Genomic DNA, 16812 nt, shown 5'->3' with positions numbered 1-16812 from the left:
CCTAGCCGTTGAGCGCCCGGGATCACCAAACACATTGTTTAACAGAGCTCCGGTATGTTTATTGTTAGGTTCAACCCTCTCAAGTCTAGACTGGAACAGCCACTTTAGTAGGAACGCAAGTGGCTACTGTACAGTACACTCACAAGGTATACTGTCTTCCCCTTAAGAAATACAAATTTTTCAGTTGTACTGTTGAGGCGACATCAAGCGTAATTTTTGGTAAAGTTTGGCCGGAGGTTTCCCATTATACGTGCCAGGTATTCAGCCACGCTTTGCTAGATAATGAATCAGAAGAAGGTTCCGTTTGCATGACAGGAAATATCGGTCATATTACTTCCGACGGATGAAGTCGATATCTCCGCTTTTTATAGAAGATGGCTGATTCCCACTCAGTGCTTTCAATACTGTTTCGGTTTTCATGTCACTTTGTTGACCCACGTTCTGTCAACATATCAATTTGATTTCAATCGTACAGTCTAGTCAGCAACGGAAAGAAAAATACGTCGTAGATATACTGTATACACATACGTTGACAATAACGAGACAAAAACGAGCACAGAAACGAGGACTACTTACTTCACACTGCAGATAAAGGTAATATAAAACCAAATTTATAAGAACTGGAATTTACTTGTGTAAATGCAAACGACGTTCTTACCGAAAGGTCAGATTTTAGCGTTATCTTTAATTCTTCACCTTTATAAATTCATTGTCAAAAATCTTACATATCGTCATACAGGAGGAACATCAATGGAGTGCGCATTCAGATGCGCAGAACGTCATTTCTGTAGCCATTTCTGTAGCCAAAACATTGAGACTACCTGATTAACAGCTTGTTTATCCACGTTTGGAACGAAAAACATCCCTGATTCTGTGTATGATGGATCCTACAATATTTCACGTAATTCGTGTAAATAATGAGCCGCTGATTTGCGTACTTGAAGTGATGGAGCCCGACAGCGACCCACAAGGGGAACATAGAATTTATATTTGGCGAATTTGGTCGCCGAGACTCCAACGCGATTCCACTATATTGCTCCCCAAACCAATGTAACATGGTTCTGGCTCAGAGACTTGGACAATTATACTGCTGAAACAAGACATCACCTTCAGGGAAGACATAAAGCATGAAGACATGCAGGTGGTTCGCAGTTCTCATAGAGTGTCTTGGGAACCTGCCACAGATCGCATGCCAGCGCAAAAAGAATGTCTCACATAGCATAATACTGCTCCCACCACCTTGCGTCCGTGGCGCGCTGCTCGTTTCGAGCCGCCGTTCACCTCGATGACAGCGGTTGTAGACACGACAATAGACTTACAGTAGCAAAAATATGATTCAGCCGAACAGCCGTCACGTATCGATTGATCGACCGTCGAATCTCGATGGTCCCGTGTCCACTGCAATCGTAATAGAGAATGTCGTTGGATCAACATGTGAACACGTAGCAGCGGTCTGCTGCGGAGCTCCATGTTCAACAATGTTCGACAAACAGCGTGCTCCAAAACACTTGTGCGTGCTCCAGCATTGTGCTCTTTGGACCGAGATGCCAGAGATCACCATCTATCCTAATTTACAGACCAGACAAGCCTCCGAATCCAACGTTCTGCGAAGAGGTTGAACGTGCAACTATTTAGCGCCTAATTGTAGTTTCACTGTCCTTCTACGTCCTTCAGTACATACTCATGATTGTAACACGTGAACATTCAACCAGTGTCGCTCATCTCAATGGATTTCCCTATTTTATGCCCATATCATCGCCGGGTTGATCCCCCATGCGTGTCTGATCCGCTTATATCCTTTCTTACCGCGTCATGTGCCCGCAACGTCACCAAGTAGCACGCATCGTCCCGGTGGGCAGTGGGCATAATGTTCTGCCTGATTGTTGTACATTGTCACATGTCACGTGGCTATGGTACAGTGTAAATTTTCCCCGTAAGCACTCTGTAGTTTTTTAATGTAATTACATACTGCAGTTTGTACAGAGATGCTGTTCAAAAGGATCTTGGATTCTGCACACATACTGCATAGGTACTTTGGCATGTTGCTTTCGATATCTGAAATGCACTTGGCTTACAGCATTTCGCTTGCTTTGTGGCAACTGTCACAAATGAGATGTTTCTCTTTTGTGGTAGGAAAAGAATGAAAAGTAATCGCTATTTTTCAAATTTCGACATGCAGTTTAGCTTATTGCTGAGTCCCGGAGTAAGTTATGCTGTGGTGGTGTGAAATATCTTCATAGTAGCCCAGTATGAATGCGTCCAGAAATTCTATCATGATACACTTTTTTTAAAAATTTGTGTCCATGTTTAGGGAACCTAAAAATTAATCGCACATAATCGTTCTGCACGTTATAGTTACTAATAGAACAGTTTCATATTTTAAAATAAGCATAGTGGTTTGGAGATCTGTACAATACTGTGAAAGAAATGACTCAGGGTGTCAGATATAAATTTTATCTGGAGTGGCACGTGGCACACTACTCTAAACACGCCTACATTAGAGAGATTGAGTAGCAACGAACTCATGCATTAACTGATCTAGTATTTGTTCGCATATGCTTTGCGGCCACACAGATTATCACTACGGCATAAACTCTTTACAATAATGTGCCTGGATATTTTTCAGCAGATACAGCACTTACTTCTAGTATGATAACCGTAATTAGTGATCTGTGGTTCTTACCTACGAAATCCAAATTTTCATCATTTTGACGTATTGTGATTTGCAACTGAACAGTAACAATTATATACCATTTCCGTTACTAATAAATAAATTTATAAACCAAGGAAAATGTGTAATATTAAAATATCAGCTTCGGCACAATCCGTAAAAAATCTGCGTTAGTAATATACTACACTCACATAACAATTCCGATGTGATGTAAGCGACATACGCTATGTCCAATCCACAGATATTCCTGCTCTTCATGAAATGCGCGATCGTTTACAAGGCATTTTTGTAGACTCCATGGCCAAAGCCGTAGAGTAGAACATCTATGGAGTGCGCCCTGCTTTCTGCACATGTCGTCAACATTACGCTGGAATTGTTACATGATCTTGGGGCATTTCACATTCGCTGTCTCGTCACGTCACGTTGCGTCACGTCGCGTCAAAGTATTCCACAATGCATTTCAAATGGCGGCATTCAAGCATATCATCGGACCGTCGCATCACTTCGCGGCATGGCACATCACGGTTTCTCGGCATGAAAATTTTGACGGCATCGTCTACTAACATGGTAAGTTGACCTATTATCGTCGCTTTCACACGTGGTATAATGGTGGATTTTGTTCTTTTGCGTCTTCTTAATATTTATTTTGTTATTATGCTTTGTTTTCGTGTCAAATTTCAAATGTTCTATTAGGACTTGGATATTTTTCCATTGACTGTTCTTACGCAAGGGAGGACAGATATGTGGGAGTGGAAAATTATTTAGGTTTTACAATAACAAACCAGCTAATGCCCACTGTGGATATAAATACGAGCGTAAGTTGACGAAGCAATTTCCATGACATACCATCTGAAGTGGAAAGGTAATCTTTAATTAAGTAGAACAACACAGGATGCCGATGCACCCCAGCCTCTCGTAAGAGAAAATCTTCGCGAACAACTCTCACTCTGGCCTGACAGTCAGACAGCAGACAGACGTACATTTACTACGACCCCCCCCCCCCCCCCCCCCCCGTTCCACCACCAGTTTCTTGATATGCTTTTGTGCACGATGTCACCCTTTATATTGAATTTTCTACATTAATTTTCTTAATGAATAAATTTTATTCTTTGAATAGCCTTTTCACTACTGAAACACATCAATTTATTAATTACCGATCACTAACTTTTAATGAATTATAGAAGTTGAACGGTTTTCATTCGTTCTGCGCTGCCTCCCTGATTTCATTTACAGCTTCTTCTTTCCTTTGAGACTGACTGGGAAACAACTCACTAATTCTCTTAGGATGGTTTTCCGTCACAATGGAAGTAATTCAGCATGAGAAGTAAGGTAGACTCGTAAATAGATGCATTCGATTTCTCGTGTTCTGACTGAATGTAATTTAATGGTAAACAAGCTACGAACTTTAAGGCCATTAACGTCAAGACTCATAATGCCCAATAATTATAGCCGGCCGGTGTGGCCGTGCAGTTCTAGGCGCTTCAGTCTAAAACCGCGTGACCGCTACGGTCGCAGGTTCGAATCCTGCCTCGGGCATGGATGTGTGATGTCCTTAGGTTAATTAGGTTTAAGTAGTTCTAAGTTCTAGGGGACTGATGACCACATATGTTAAGTCCCGTAGTGCTCAGAGCCATTTGAACCATTTTTGAACCCAATAATTATAGCGAATTGACTTCAATTTATGATGCTGCACTGGGCTTTTAAAAAGGTGGGACATGGTGCTGTGTGATAACCATGGATGGCAGTTCTCCTGTGCTGGTCTTAATTTGCTAACTCTTGAGGAAATGTTTGTATTTCTCCACCAGCGCGGTCGACAACTGTTATATGGGCGTTGGTGCTTGGGGACACGCTTCATTACTCTCCCCAGCGTATCCTTCATTTTCTCGATGGGAGTTAAATAGGTGAAACGAACAGGACAGTCCATTCGCCGAATACCCTTCCGTTCCGTGACCTCCTCGACCTGCGCTGTTCGATGCGGTGGAGCACTGTCATCCTCAAAAACGAAGTCAGGGCCGAATACGCCTCTGATAAGACACTCACCGAAAAGGAATACAGTGACCTGAGAGTGTACCGTGTTCAAAGAACTGGGTGTCAGTATGTTCATACAACATTATGTCTATGCCCACTGTTACACCTGGTCTACTAAAACGATCATGTTCGACGATGTTTCTCGATGTATTGAGTGCTACTACCTCTTGGAATGTGGGGGTACGTGATGAACCTAGGAACATTGTCGAACATGATCGTTTTGGTTGTCCATGTGTTACGGCGTGTGAAGGTATGATGCATGGATGTTCTGACGTCCACGTACGTGATCACGGTACACTCACGGGTCGACTTTATTGTGTCGCTGTATTCCTTCCCCAGATGCGTCATTTCAGGGGTGTATTCGGCACTGGCTTCATTTTTATGAATTACAGTGCCCAACTGCATCGAACAACGCAGGTGGAGGGAATCTTGGAACACGAGAGTATTCGGTGAATGGACTAGATTGCCCGTACCCCTGACCTAAGTCTCATCGAGCGAATGTGGTATGCGCTGGAAAGACGTAATGCGGCATGTCTACGTGCGCCAATGACAGCCAGCCGTTGTTAACTGCATTGGTGCAGAAATCGAACCCCCTACCACAAGAACTCCTTAGTTGCCAACATAGGAGCACGTTACAAGGCATGCACTGCGGTTCATAATGATCCCACGTCCTATTAAGAACCATGTCCCACCTTTTTTAATGTCCAGAAGACCACCATAGAGCATGTTGCCATCAGTGCGATTATTGACTATGAACCGAAGTGTCATTTCTTTTCGTGTTATTCCATATTGTTATCATTTACCTTATGTTCTACACCATAGCAGTACTGCAACAGAACATGGTCCAAGTTCCCTCGAACTATGTTGTTTGGCAGTGCTAGATAATGTGAAAGGTACTTTCACAGTGTATTTGCGGCAACATGTCAAGAAATGAAAGTAAATTTTGAAAAAAGTAAAATACTTTATTGTACTCATCGCTACGCTGGTTATATACATTATACGAAACACCGACTAAGAATAAATTTAAATTTTATTTATATCAATAACGTATACGCTCGACTGGCGTTTCGACGCTGTATTGAGTGAAGAATATCAAGTTAACTGTGGTCTCATTCTAAATCACCTATTACTAATAGAAACTTGTATCTGACATAAAGCGTTCCATCTTGTCTCTTCTGAATTATGCCACCATTAATTCTAAATGTAGCTCGGTGCTAACTGTAACTTTCAAATACGACTGAGACATTCATTGTTCTAATTTCAGTCGACTAAATACGTTTACATGTGACTAGATGGTGTAAGAGAAGTATGTTAACATCTAGTATAAATTAAAGTTTCAGGAAATCCTTGCTGGAGGTATTTGGATTTCAGCCTATGGTTGGCTAAACTTTATTATTGGGCCGAATAGTAGTAAAGTCCTGAGCACAGCGCAGTTTGAGAATGTTTCAAGCGTTTCAGGCTTTATATGTGGAGTGAGGTATCTAATACAATCTATCCAAAGCACATTTAGAACGAGCGATTTCCACTTGTTTATAGCAGAAGATGTGGCTAATTTATAACGTCTATAGCTGCCAAAATATCACAACTGCGTTTTATTTTTCGAATGGAACTACATACATTTCTGACTCTTTGCACTGCCTGCTGGAGACCATACCTTCCAGTTTATTATCTATCTCCAAGAAAGTCTGTGTCTCTCTACCCCTCCACTGTGTCTCTACTCCATTTCTGTTCTTTCGATTCGTTTTCGTCCACTCATATGGAAATATCAGCTTTCTGGTTTGTCCTTTTCTAAAATATGAGTATTTACCAGTTGTAACCAAGCGAATGCCATACTATTATTTGCGCTTTGTCTCAAAGTGAACGTATTAGACAGCAATGAAATGATAATTAAATGGACACCCTAGCTGCAAACAGGCGTTGATGTACTTCATTGGGGACATGCTGAAAATGTGTGTTCCGACCGGGACTCGAACCCGGGATCTCCTGCTTACGTGGTAGACGCTCTATCCATCTGAGCCACCCTGGGCACAGAGGATAGCGCGACTGCAGGGACTTATCCCTTGCACGCTCCCCGTGAGATACACATTCCCAACATGTCCACACCACTACATTCGTAGTACGCCTAGTAGATGTTTGCCCATCATCTATTAGGCGTACTACGAATGTAGTGGTGTGGACATGTTGGGAGTGTGTATCTCACGGGGAGCGTGCAAGGGATAAGTCCCTGCAGTCGCACTAACCTCCGTGCCCACGGTGGCTCAGATGGATAGAGCGTCTGCCATGTAAGCAGGAGATCCCGGGTTCGTGTCCCGGTCGGGGCACACATTTTCAGCATGTCCCCAATGAAGTACATCAACACCTGTTTGCAGCTAGGGTGTCCATTTAATTATCATTTCATTTCTAGCATAGCTGCATGGTCATCCACGGTAACTGTTCTTTCGGGAACAGATACTACCGTCATATATAGTATTAGACAGCCTTAGGAATAATATTTACTGGTCTTCTTATTTAAATGACCATTTATGCTGACTTATTCGTATGTCAAGGTAAATTTTATTTTATTTCTGATCTATTGGCAGCTTCCTAAACTAAATGATGTCCAATATTCTGTAGGTCCAGATGAGACTGGTGGTCGAGAAGGCGAAGCGCACACTCCGTTATCAAACAGGACTGCTACTTGATGCCGCAGGATACAAGCAGTCAACCTTCTTGTAGTCAGGTTGTGCCATAAACTTCTTGATTTCCTGATTCGATTAGCTACCTTCCCATTAGTTATTATACTTATTCATCCAATCTTCAGAATTCTTCTGTAACACCCTACTTCAAAAGCTTGTATTATTCTCTTTTCTGAACAGCGTATCATCTACGTTTCACTTCCGTTCGAGATTACACTCCAGTCAAATGTCCTCAGAAAATGCTTCCTAACACTTGAATTTATATTATATTTTAATAGATCCCTCTTTTCAGGAACACTTGTCACGATATTTGCAAGTCTAAAGTTTCTATACTATCTACTTCTGCTCCCATCAACTATCTTTTGTTTCCTTCACTACTCGCTCAAAGCACAGATTGCATAAAATTGGGGTAGTCTACAATCCTGCCTCATACCCCTCTCAACTACCACTTTCGTTTTCCGGTACTTCGACTCTGACAGCTGTACAAGTTGTAAATAACCTTTCTCTCCGTGCTTTTATTCTTGCTACTTGAAAATTGCAAAGAGTGTCGTTCTCTCATCATTGTCGACGCTTTTTGTAAATCTACAGATATCAAAAACAAAGGTCTGCCTTTCTTTAACCGGTCTTCTAAGGTAAGACATAAGTCCAGTATATTTCTTCAATTCTATATAACCCAAACTGATTTCCCAAAGGTCGGCTTCTACCAGTTTTTTCCACTCTTCCGCAAATAATTCGTGCCAGTGAGGAAATAGCTAACTGGCGAAGTATTTGGTTATGAATTGCTCCGGAAGAATTTGAAGAATCAGTATTCGTGTCAATGTTTTGCAACCATGACTTATTTAACTGATCGTCCGATAGTATTCAGACATGCCAGCTCCTGCCTTCTGTGGAACTGGAATTATTACAGTCCTCCTGAAGTCCTAAGGTACTTCCTCTGGTCGTATATCTCGCACACCAAGCGCAACAGTTTCGTCATACTATACGATCCGATATTGCAGCGCCTGTGTTGTTCGAAAGTCGATGGGATGTTCCTTCAGACTTGTATTCATGGTGGTGGTAAGTTCCTATGGGACCAAACTGCTGAGGTCAACGGTACATAGGCTTACACACTTCTCAATCTAACTTAAACTAACTTTCGCTAAGGACAACAGACACACCCATGCCCGAGGGAGGACTCGAACCTCTGACTGGGGGAGCCGCGCGAAGCGCGACAAGGCGCCCAAGACCACGCTCCTAACACGCGCGGCTTGCATTCACGTCCGAAGGATCAGTGCATCGTACTTCTGAACAACACCGGTGCTGAAATATCGCATTTCGCCGACACCGGGCAAGCAACTGTCAATAAAATGTCTCCCCTGTACGGAAATATACATAATGAATGTACGAGTGCAGGTTTTAGATACTTGGTTGACGACATATGGAAACTTGGATATGTTCGTTGAGCGTGCTCGGATGCCGTAATATTAAGGCGACCACTCAACATAAGCGGAAATCCAGATTCGATGCCCTGTTCATTGTCGCCATTCCGTTATGCAGTTGTTGGTTGTCCGTATTCGCAACTGTGAAAACATTTCATGAATTTATGAATTTTTTATAAGTTATAGAGCGGTGCAATCAGTCGTCCTTTTTGTAGGTTTTATTTGGCAAATCCAGATTTCGGCTTGTGCCTAGCCATTACCAATGCACTATTTTATAGTCTCAGTACTCGGCAGTTCCCTGTTGTTCGGGCGTCAGTCACAGTTCTTTGAATACTACTGTATACAGTAGTTTGGCAGTTGTTTGGCAGTGACAGATAATGTGCAGGTTACTTTCACAGTGTATCTGCGGCAACAATATCAAGAAATGACAGTAAACTTTGAAAAAAATAAAATACGTTACTGTACTCATCGCTACACGTGGTTATAATACTGTAAACAGTAGTATTCAAAGAACTGTGACTGACGCCGAACGACAAGGAACTGACATGTATCGAGACTAGAAAATAGTGCATTGATAATGGCTAGGCACTAGTCGAAATCTCGATTTGCCAAATAAAACCGCCAAAAAAATGGACGACTGACTGCTGCCCTCTATAATTTATAAATAGTATCACAGTCGCTGAGTGCACCAACTTCCCTAAAGGATGATGACCTGATCTTTTCATCAAATTTTGTCATCGCTGACTTTTCCAGGTTCTCAATAATTCTGATCCACTTAGACCTTTCAGTGCTCTGTCAGATTCTTCTCGCAGTATCATGTCTTCTCTCTCGTCTTCAAGTATTTTCTCTTCTCTTTCTATAGTATAATCCTCTAGTTTCTTTCCCCCGTAGACAGCCTTTCAACTATCTGTCTTGTTCCTGATACTGGTTTACCATCTCAGTTCTGATTGTCATTCAACTGCTTTTCTGATATAAAGAGGCCTCTTTCATTTTACTGTAGACGACATGTGTGTTTCGGCTAGTGATGCATGTTTCTGCTGCCTTTCATTTGTCCTGTAGCATTTTTGCTTAGCAGTTCTGCATTTCAGGACAACTTCTTTTATTAGACGTGTGTGTAACATAAGTAGTAGAATAGAAACGTTTTATTTTATTTATTTTTTCGACACAATCATATGAGCGTTTTATAATGCCGTTACTGGTTTCGGACAGCCAATTGTCGTCTTTAGACTAAAGGCACATGGTGCAAACGCTTTCCGTCACGTTCTCAACTCTAACAACATTAACAAACATGCATGATCGTGTCGAAGAAAAATTAAGATGAAAAAAGGAAAAACGGTTACTTGCCAGCACCCTTTTTTACTGTTTGTTTTCGTCACGGGACCTAACCTATGCCAATCTTGCTATCTGCAGTGACTCCAGCCCTTTTAATTAACAAGTCATTAAACAGCTGTCATACCTCCAAGCGGTAAGAATGTATTTGTTATTATGACTGCGAAATAATAAGTGATCAATTGTTATAAACATTTGCAGTTTACAAGGATACCCACAAGCCAAATTTGTCTGCATCAGACGCAATGCGCTAATAATAACGCAGCGTTTCGGTCGATTTCCGATTAATGCGTATGTGTTTATGTTTACCTAATTAACAGAGGCTAACAGTTGGTTCCATTCGCATATTGGGCTTCGCTGTGTACTAACTAACGCAAAATTGTTTTTTTTTTCCGAGCTCAGTGTTTGAACGCGTTTTAAAATATCGGAAATATCTTTCTCAGATTGCTGACAACGATCTAAATAATTACCCATGTGCGTGTAGAGTATTTTGTGAAATATAATGCAGGATAATTCAGAACGAAGTTTTATAGCTTTCCTACTGCTACAGCATTGTAGCGCTGCATGGGGAACAGTTAAACAATTATTAGAGTCTAAAACTAGTACCAGTTTCCGTCGACGACGATTATAGTATTATATCTACATCTAGGCTCTGCAAATCACCTCACAGTGTATGGAGGAGGGTACTTCGTATGCCTATGTCACTTCCCCTTTTGCCTGCTCCGGTCACCATTGGTTCGCGGAAAGACTGTTTCATATAAACCTCTACGAAAACTGGAATCTCTTTCATTTTAGATTCATTATCGTTTCTCGTGATATACAGAGGACGAAGTAATATATTAGGTGACTCTTCTAGGAATGTGCGCTCTCGGAATTTTAACAGTAAATCACATCGTGCAGCGCTTGCCAATGGAGCTGGCCGAACATCTCCGTGACGCTTTCGCGCGTATTAATTCAACCTGCAAGGAAACTTTCTACTCTTTTTCGCATCTTCTCTATTTATTCTATCAATCCATTCCGGTACAGATCTCAGACTGACGAACCACAATCAATTACTGGTCGAAAGAGGGTTTTGTAAACTACTTCCTTTGTGAGCGATCTACGCTTCCTGAGTATTCTTCCACAGGATCTCAGTCTAGAACAAATGTCTTACCTGCTCTTGGCTTTATGTGGTCGTTCCAAAGTCGCTAAGTTTCCAGACTCCTGGATATTCCACACTGCAGTCATGTAATCTTGCAGTCATGGATCCTTCTGCCTGTTTGTGCTCAATAAGTGGTCGACTGCGACTATTTTAACCAAGCGTCAATCGTCTATAGGTCTCCCTGAATTTCCATTAAATTATCTAGCTTTGTTACTTGTATGTGTACGGAATCATCCTCCACCACAAGTCTTCTCTAATTAACAATAATAACCACTAGGGCATTTACATGTATTGTACACTGAAGAGAAACTGGTACAGGCTTGCGTGTGCAAATACAGACGTATGAAACAGGCGGAGTACGGCGCTGCGAATGGCAACGACTATTAAGACAAGTGCCTAGCGCAGTTGCTAGATCGGTTACTGCCGCTACAATGGCAGGTTATCAAGATTTAAGTGAGTTTGAACTTGGTGTTATAGTTGGCTCACGTGCGATGGAACGCATTTCACAGCTTGAGGCTGTTGCCAATGGACATCACTGTAGGGGTCCGGATGGGGGTTTGTCGCGGACGGCCAGCTCGTCCCACGCATCCCCCGATCGGACTACGGCTGTGGCTTCCCGGGATACTGCCCGCATTGAGGCTGATCCCTCACCTGTGGTAGAGTGGGAGGTCGTCTCAAGGTGTGGCAGGGGGCGAAAGACATTCTGGAGGGCTGAACGGAAGGCCTCTCCAGTTTGTCTGACGAATCGGTTTCAGGCTCTGTTTCAGGCTGATACTGATCTTCGGCCTGACATGGCTGCTTGTCCTGTTACAGAGGTTGCCCCTCAGTCTGCAAGATCCGGGCGGTCGCAGAGGGTGGGCTTACTAGTAGTTGGGAGCTTCAACGTCAGGCGCGTGATGGTGGCCTTTAGGGATATGACTGCAAGGGAGGGGAAGAAAACCAATGTGCACTCTGTGTGCGTACAGGGGGGGAGTCATTCCAGATGTGGAAAGGGTCCTTTCGGATCCCATGAAGGATACAGGGTGCACCCATCTGCAGGTGGTCGCTCATGTCGGCACCAATGATGTGTGTCGCTATGGATCGGAGGAAATCCTCTCCGGCTTCCGGCGGCTATCTGATTTGGTGAAGACTGCCAGTCTCGCTAGCTTGATGAAAACAGAGCTCACCATCTGCAGCATCATCGACAGGACTGACTGCGGACCTTTGGTACAGAGCAGAGTAGAGGGTCTGAATCAGAGGCTGAGACGGTTCTGCGACCGTGTGGGCTGCATAATTCCTTGGCTTGCGCCATAGGGTGGTGGGGTTTCGGGTTCCGCTGGGTAGGTCAGGAGTCCACTACACGCAGCAGGCGGCTACACGGGTAGCATGGGTTGTGTGGCGTGGACTGGGCGGTTTTTTAGGTTAGATGGCCTCGGGCAAGTACAGAAAGGGCAACAGCCTCAAAGGTTGCGGGGAAAAGTCAGGACATGCGGGGACCAAGCAGGAATCGGTATTGTAATTGTAAACTGTCGAAGCTGCGTTGGTAAAGTACCGGAACTTAAAGCGCTGATAGAAAGCACCGAAGCTGAAATCGTTAAAGGTATGGAAAGCTGGCTGAAGCCAGAGATAAATTCTGCCGAAATTTTTACAAAGGCACAGACGGTGTTGAGAAAGTGTAGATTGAATGCAACCGGTGGTGGCGTGTTTGTCGCTGTTAGTAGTAGTTTGTCCTGTAGCGAAATAGAAGTGGATAGGTCCTGTGAATTATTATGGGTGGAGGTTATACTCAACAACCGAACTAAGTTAATAATTGGCTGCTTTTACCGACCTCCCGACTCAGCAGCATTAGTGGCAGAACAACTGAGAGAAAATCTGGAATACATTTCACATAAATTTCCTCAGAATGTTATAGTCTTAGGTGGAGATTTCAATTTACCAGACATAGACTGGGACACTCAGAAGTTTAGGACGGGTGGTCGGGACAGAGCATCGAGTGACATAATACTGAGTGCACTGTCCGAAAATTACCTCGTACAATTACACACAGAACCGACTCGTGGAGATAACATCTTGGACCTACTGATAACAAACAGACCCGAACTTTTCGACTCTGTAAGCGCAGAACAGGGAGTCAGTGATCATAAGGCCGTTGCAGCATCCCTGAATATGGAAGTAAATAGGAATATAAAAAAAGGGAGGAAGGTTTATCTGCTTAGCAAGAATAATAGGAGGCAGATTTCAAACTACCTAACAGATCAAAACGAAAATTTCTGTTTCAACATTGTCAATATTGAGTGTTTATGGAAAAAGTTCAAGGCAATCGTAAAATGCGTTTTAGACAGGTACGTGCCGAGTAAAACTGTTCGGGACGGGTAAAACCCACCGTGGTTCAAGAACATAATTAGGAAACTACTACGAAAGACAAGAGAGCTTCACTGCAAATTTAAACGCAGCCAAAACAGAAGCTAAACGATGTCAAATTTAGCGTAAGGAGGGCTATGCGAAAAGCGTTCAGTGAATTCGAAAGTAAAATTCTATGTACCGACTTGACAGAAAATCCTAGGAAGTTCTGGTTTTACGTTAAATCAGTAAGTGCATCAAACAGCATATCCAGACACTCTGGGATGATAATGGCATTGAAACAGAGGATGACACGCGTAAAGCTGAAATACTAAACACCTTTTTCCAAATGTGTTTCACAGAGAAAGAACGCACTGCAGTTCCATCTCTAAATCTTCGCACGAACGAAAAAATGGCTGACATCGAAATAAGTGTCCAAAAATAGAAAAGCAACTGAAATCACTCAAGAGAGGAAAGTCCACTGGACCTGACGGGATACCAATTCGATTCTACACAGAGTACGCGAAAGAACTTGCCCCCCTTCTAACAGCCGTGTACCGTAAGACTCCAGAGGAACGAAAGGTTCCAAATGATTGGAAAAGAGCATAGGTAGTTCAGTTTTCAAGAAGGGTCGTCGAGCAGATGCGCAAAACTATAGGCCTATATCTCTGACATCGATCTGTTTTAGAATTTTAGAACATGTTTTTTGCTAGCCAATCATGTCAGTCCTGGAAACCCAGAATCTACTCTGTAGGAATCGACATGGATTCCGGAAACGGCGATCTTGTGAGATCCAACTCGCTTTATTTGTTCATGAGACCCAGAAAATATTAGATGCAGGCTTCCAGGTGGATGCCGTTTTCCTTGACTTCCGGAAGGCGTTAGATACAGTACCGCGCTGTCGCCTGATAAGCAAAGTAAGAGCCTACGGAATATCAGACCAGCTGTGTGGCAGGATTGAAGAGATTTTAGCAAACGGAACACAGCATGTTGTTCTCAATGGAGAGATGTCTACAGACGTTAAAGTAACCTCTGGCGTGCCACAGGGGAGTGTTATGGTACCATTGCTTTTCACAATATTTATAAATGACCTAGTAGATAGTGTCGGAAGTTCCACGCGGCTTGTCGCGGATGATGCTGTAGTATACAGAGAAGTTGCAGCATTAGAAAATTGCACCGAAATGCAGGAAGATCTGCAGGGGATAGGCATTTTGTGCAGGGAGTGGCAGCTGACCCTTAACATAGACAAATGTAATGATTGCGAATACATAGAAAGAAGGATCCTTTATTGTATGATTATATGATAGCGGAACAAACACTGGTAGTAGTTACTTCTGTAAAATATCTGGGAGTATGCGTACGCAACGATTTCAAGTGGAATGATCATATAAAATTAGTTGTTGGTAAGGCGGGTACCAGGTTGAGATTCATTGGGAGAGTCCTTAGAAAATGTAGTCCATCAACAAAGGAGGTGGCTTACAAAACACTCGTTCGACCTATACTTGAGTATTGCTCATCGGTGTGGGATCCGTACCAGGTCGGGTTGACGGAGGAAATGGAGAAGATCAAAAGAAGAGCGGCGCGTTCGTCACAGGGTTATTTGGTTAGCGTGATAGCGTTACGGAGATGTTTAGCAAACTCAAGTGGCAGACTCTGCAAGAGAGGCGCTCTGCATCGCGGAGTATCTTGCTCGCCAGGTTTTGAGAGAGAGCGTTTCTGGATGAGGTATCGAATATGTTGCTTCCCCCTACTTATACCTCGCGAGGAGATCACGGAGGCTTTCCGGCAGTCGTTCTTCCCGCGAACCAAACGCGACTGGGACAGGAAAGGGAGGTAATGACAGTGGCAGGTAAAGTGCCCTCCGCCACACACCGTTGTGTGGCTTGCGGAGTATAAATGTAGATGTAGATGTAGATCATCTCCGAGGTAGCGATGAAGTGGGGATTTTCCCGCGCAACTGTTAACGATTGTACCGTGATTATCAGTAACCCGGTAAATCATCTAATCTCCGACATCGCTGCGGCCGGAAAAAGATACTGCCAGAGCGGGACCAACGACGACTGAACAGAATCGTTCAACGTGACAGAAGTGCAACCCTTCCGCAAATTGCTACAGATTTCAATGCTGGTCCATCACCAAGTGTCAGCGTGCGAATCATTCAACGAAACATCATCGACATGGGCTTTCGGAGCCGAAGGCCCGCTCGTGTACACTTGATGATTGCATGACACAAAGCTTTACGCCTCGCCGGGTACGTCAACACCGACATGGCCGGAAACATGTTACCTGGTTGGCCGAGTCTCGTTTCAAATTGTACCAAGCGGATGGACGTGTACGGGTATGGAGACAGCCTCGTGAATCCATGGACCCTGCATCTCAGCACGGGAATGTTAAACCTGGTGGAGGCTCTGTAATGGTGTGGGGGTGTGCGTTGAGAGTGATATGAGATCCCTGATACGTCTAGACACGACTCTTGCAGGTGACACATACGTAAGCATCGTGTCTGATCACCTGCATCCATTCATGTCCATTATGCATTCCGACGGACTTTGGCAATTACAACAGGACAATGGGACCTCTCACAAGCACAGAATTGCTACAGAGTGGCTCTAGGAACAGTCTTCTATGTTTGAACACTTCCGCTGGCCACAAAACTCCTCAGACATGAACATTATTGAGCACATCTCTGATGCCTTGCAACGTGCTGTTCAGGAGAGATCTCCACTTACTCGTAATCTTACGGATTTGTAGACAGCCCTACACGATTCATGATATCAGTTTCCTTCAGTACTACTTCGGACATTAGTCGAGCCCATGTCACTCGTGTTGGGACACTTCTACGCCCTACACGGTATTAGGCAGGAGTACCGGTTTCTTTGGCTCTTCAGTGTAGAAAGTGAGGGCCCAGTACCATTCCTTTGGAGTGTACCCGAAGTTAGTTTTGTGTCTGAAGATTTCCCTCCATTGAGAATGACATGCTGTATTCTTTCTGCTATGCAGTCACAACGCTTGTCGTATATTACGCAAGTTCTTACGTTAGGCGGTAGTGCGGAGCTGTATCTGACGCCTTCCAGAAGTCAAGGCACAGAGGATCAACCAGGGCGATGGTACCTACTGCTTTAAGAGATAAAGAAGGAGTACGTTAAATAATCTGTAGTGACTGTACGAAGTTAGGAGTGTTATCACAAGATATCGAAACAAGAATTTCCAGTCGAACTTTTACAAAAGAAA

The 16812-nt window shown here is 43.5% G+C and overlaps 1 protein-coding gene and 1 non-coding gene across 2 annotated transcripts in view; both read left to right on the top strand.

The window, feature by feature from the left end:
• The window catches only part of LOC124620069, a 717768-nt gene that overhangs the window by 26923 nt on the left and 674033 nt on the right, over window positions 1-16812 (top strand). The window lies entirely within an intron of this gene.
• On the top strand, window positions 6946-7020 carry Trnat-ugu. Its single transcript has one exon. It is a non-coding gene; the product is annotated as a tRNA-Thr (tRNA).

The sequence above is a fragment of the Schistocerca americana genome, chromosome 6 (genome assembly GCF_021461395.2).
Source record: "Schistocerca americana isolate TAMUIC-IGC-003095 chromosome 6, iqSchAmer2.1, whole genome shotgun sequence".
In the NCBI taxonomy this organism is placed as follows: Eukaryota; Metazoa; Arthropoda; class Insecta; order Orthoptera; family Acrididae; genus Schistocerca; species Schistocerca americana.
The sequence above is the reverse complement of the archived record's forward strand: the minus strand, read 5'-3'. Positions and strand labels throughout refer to the sequence as shown.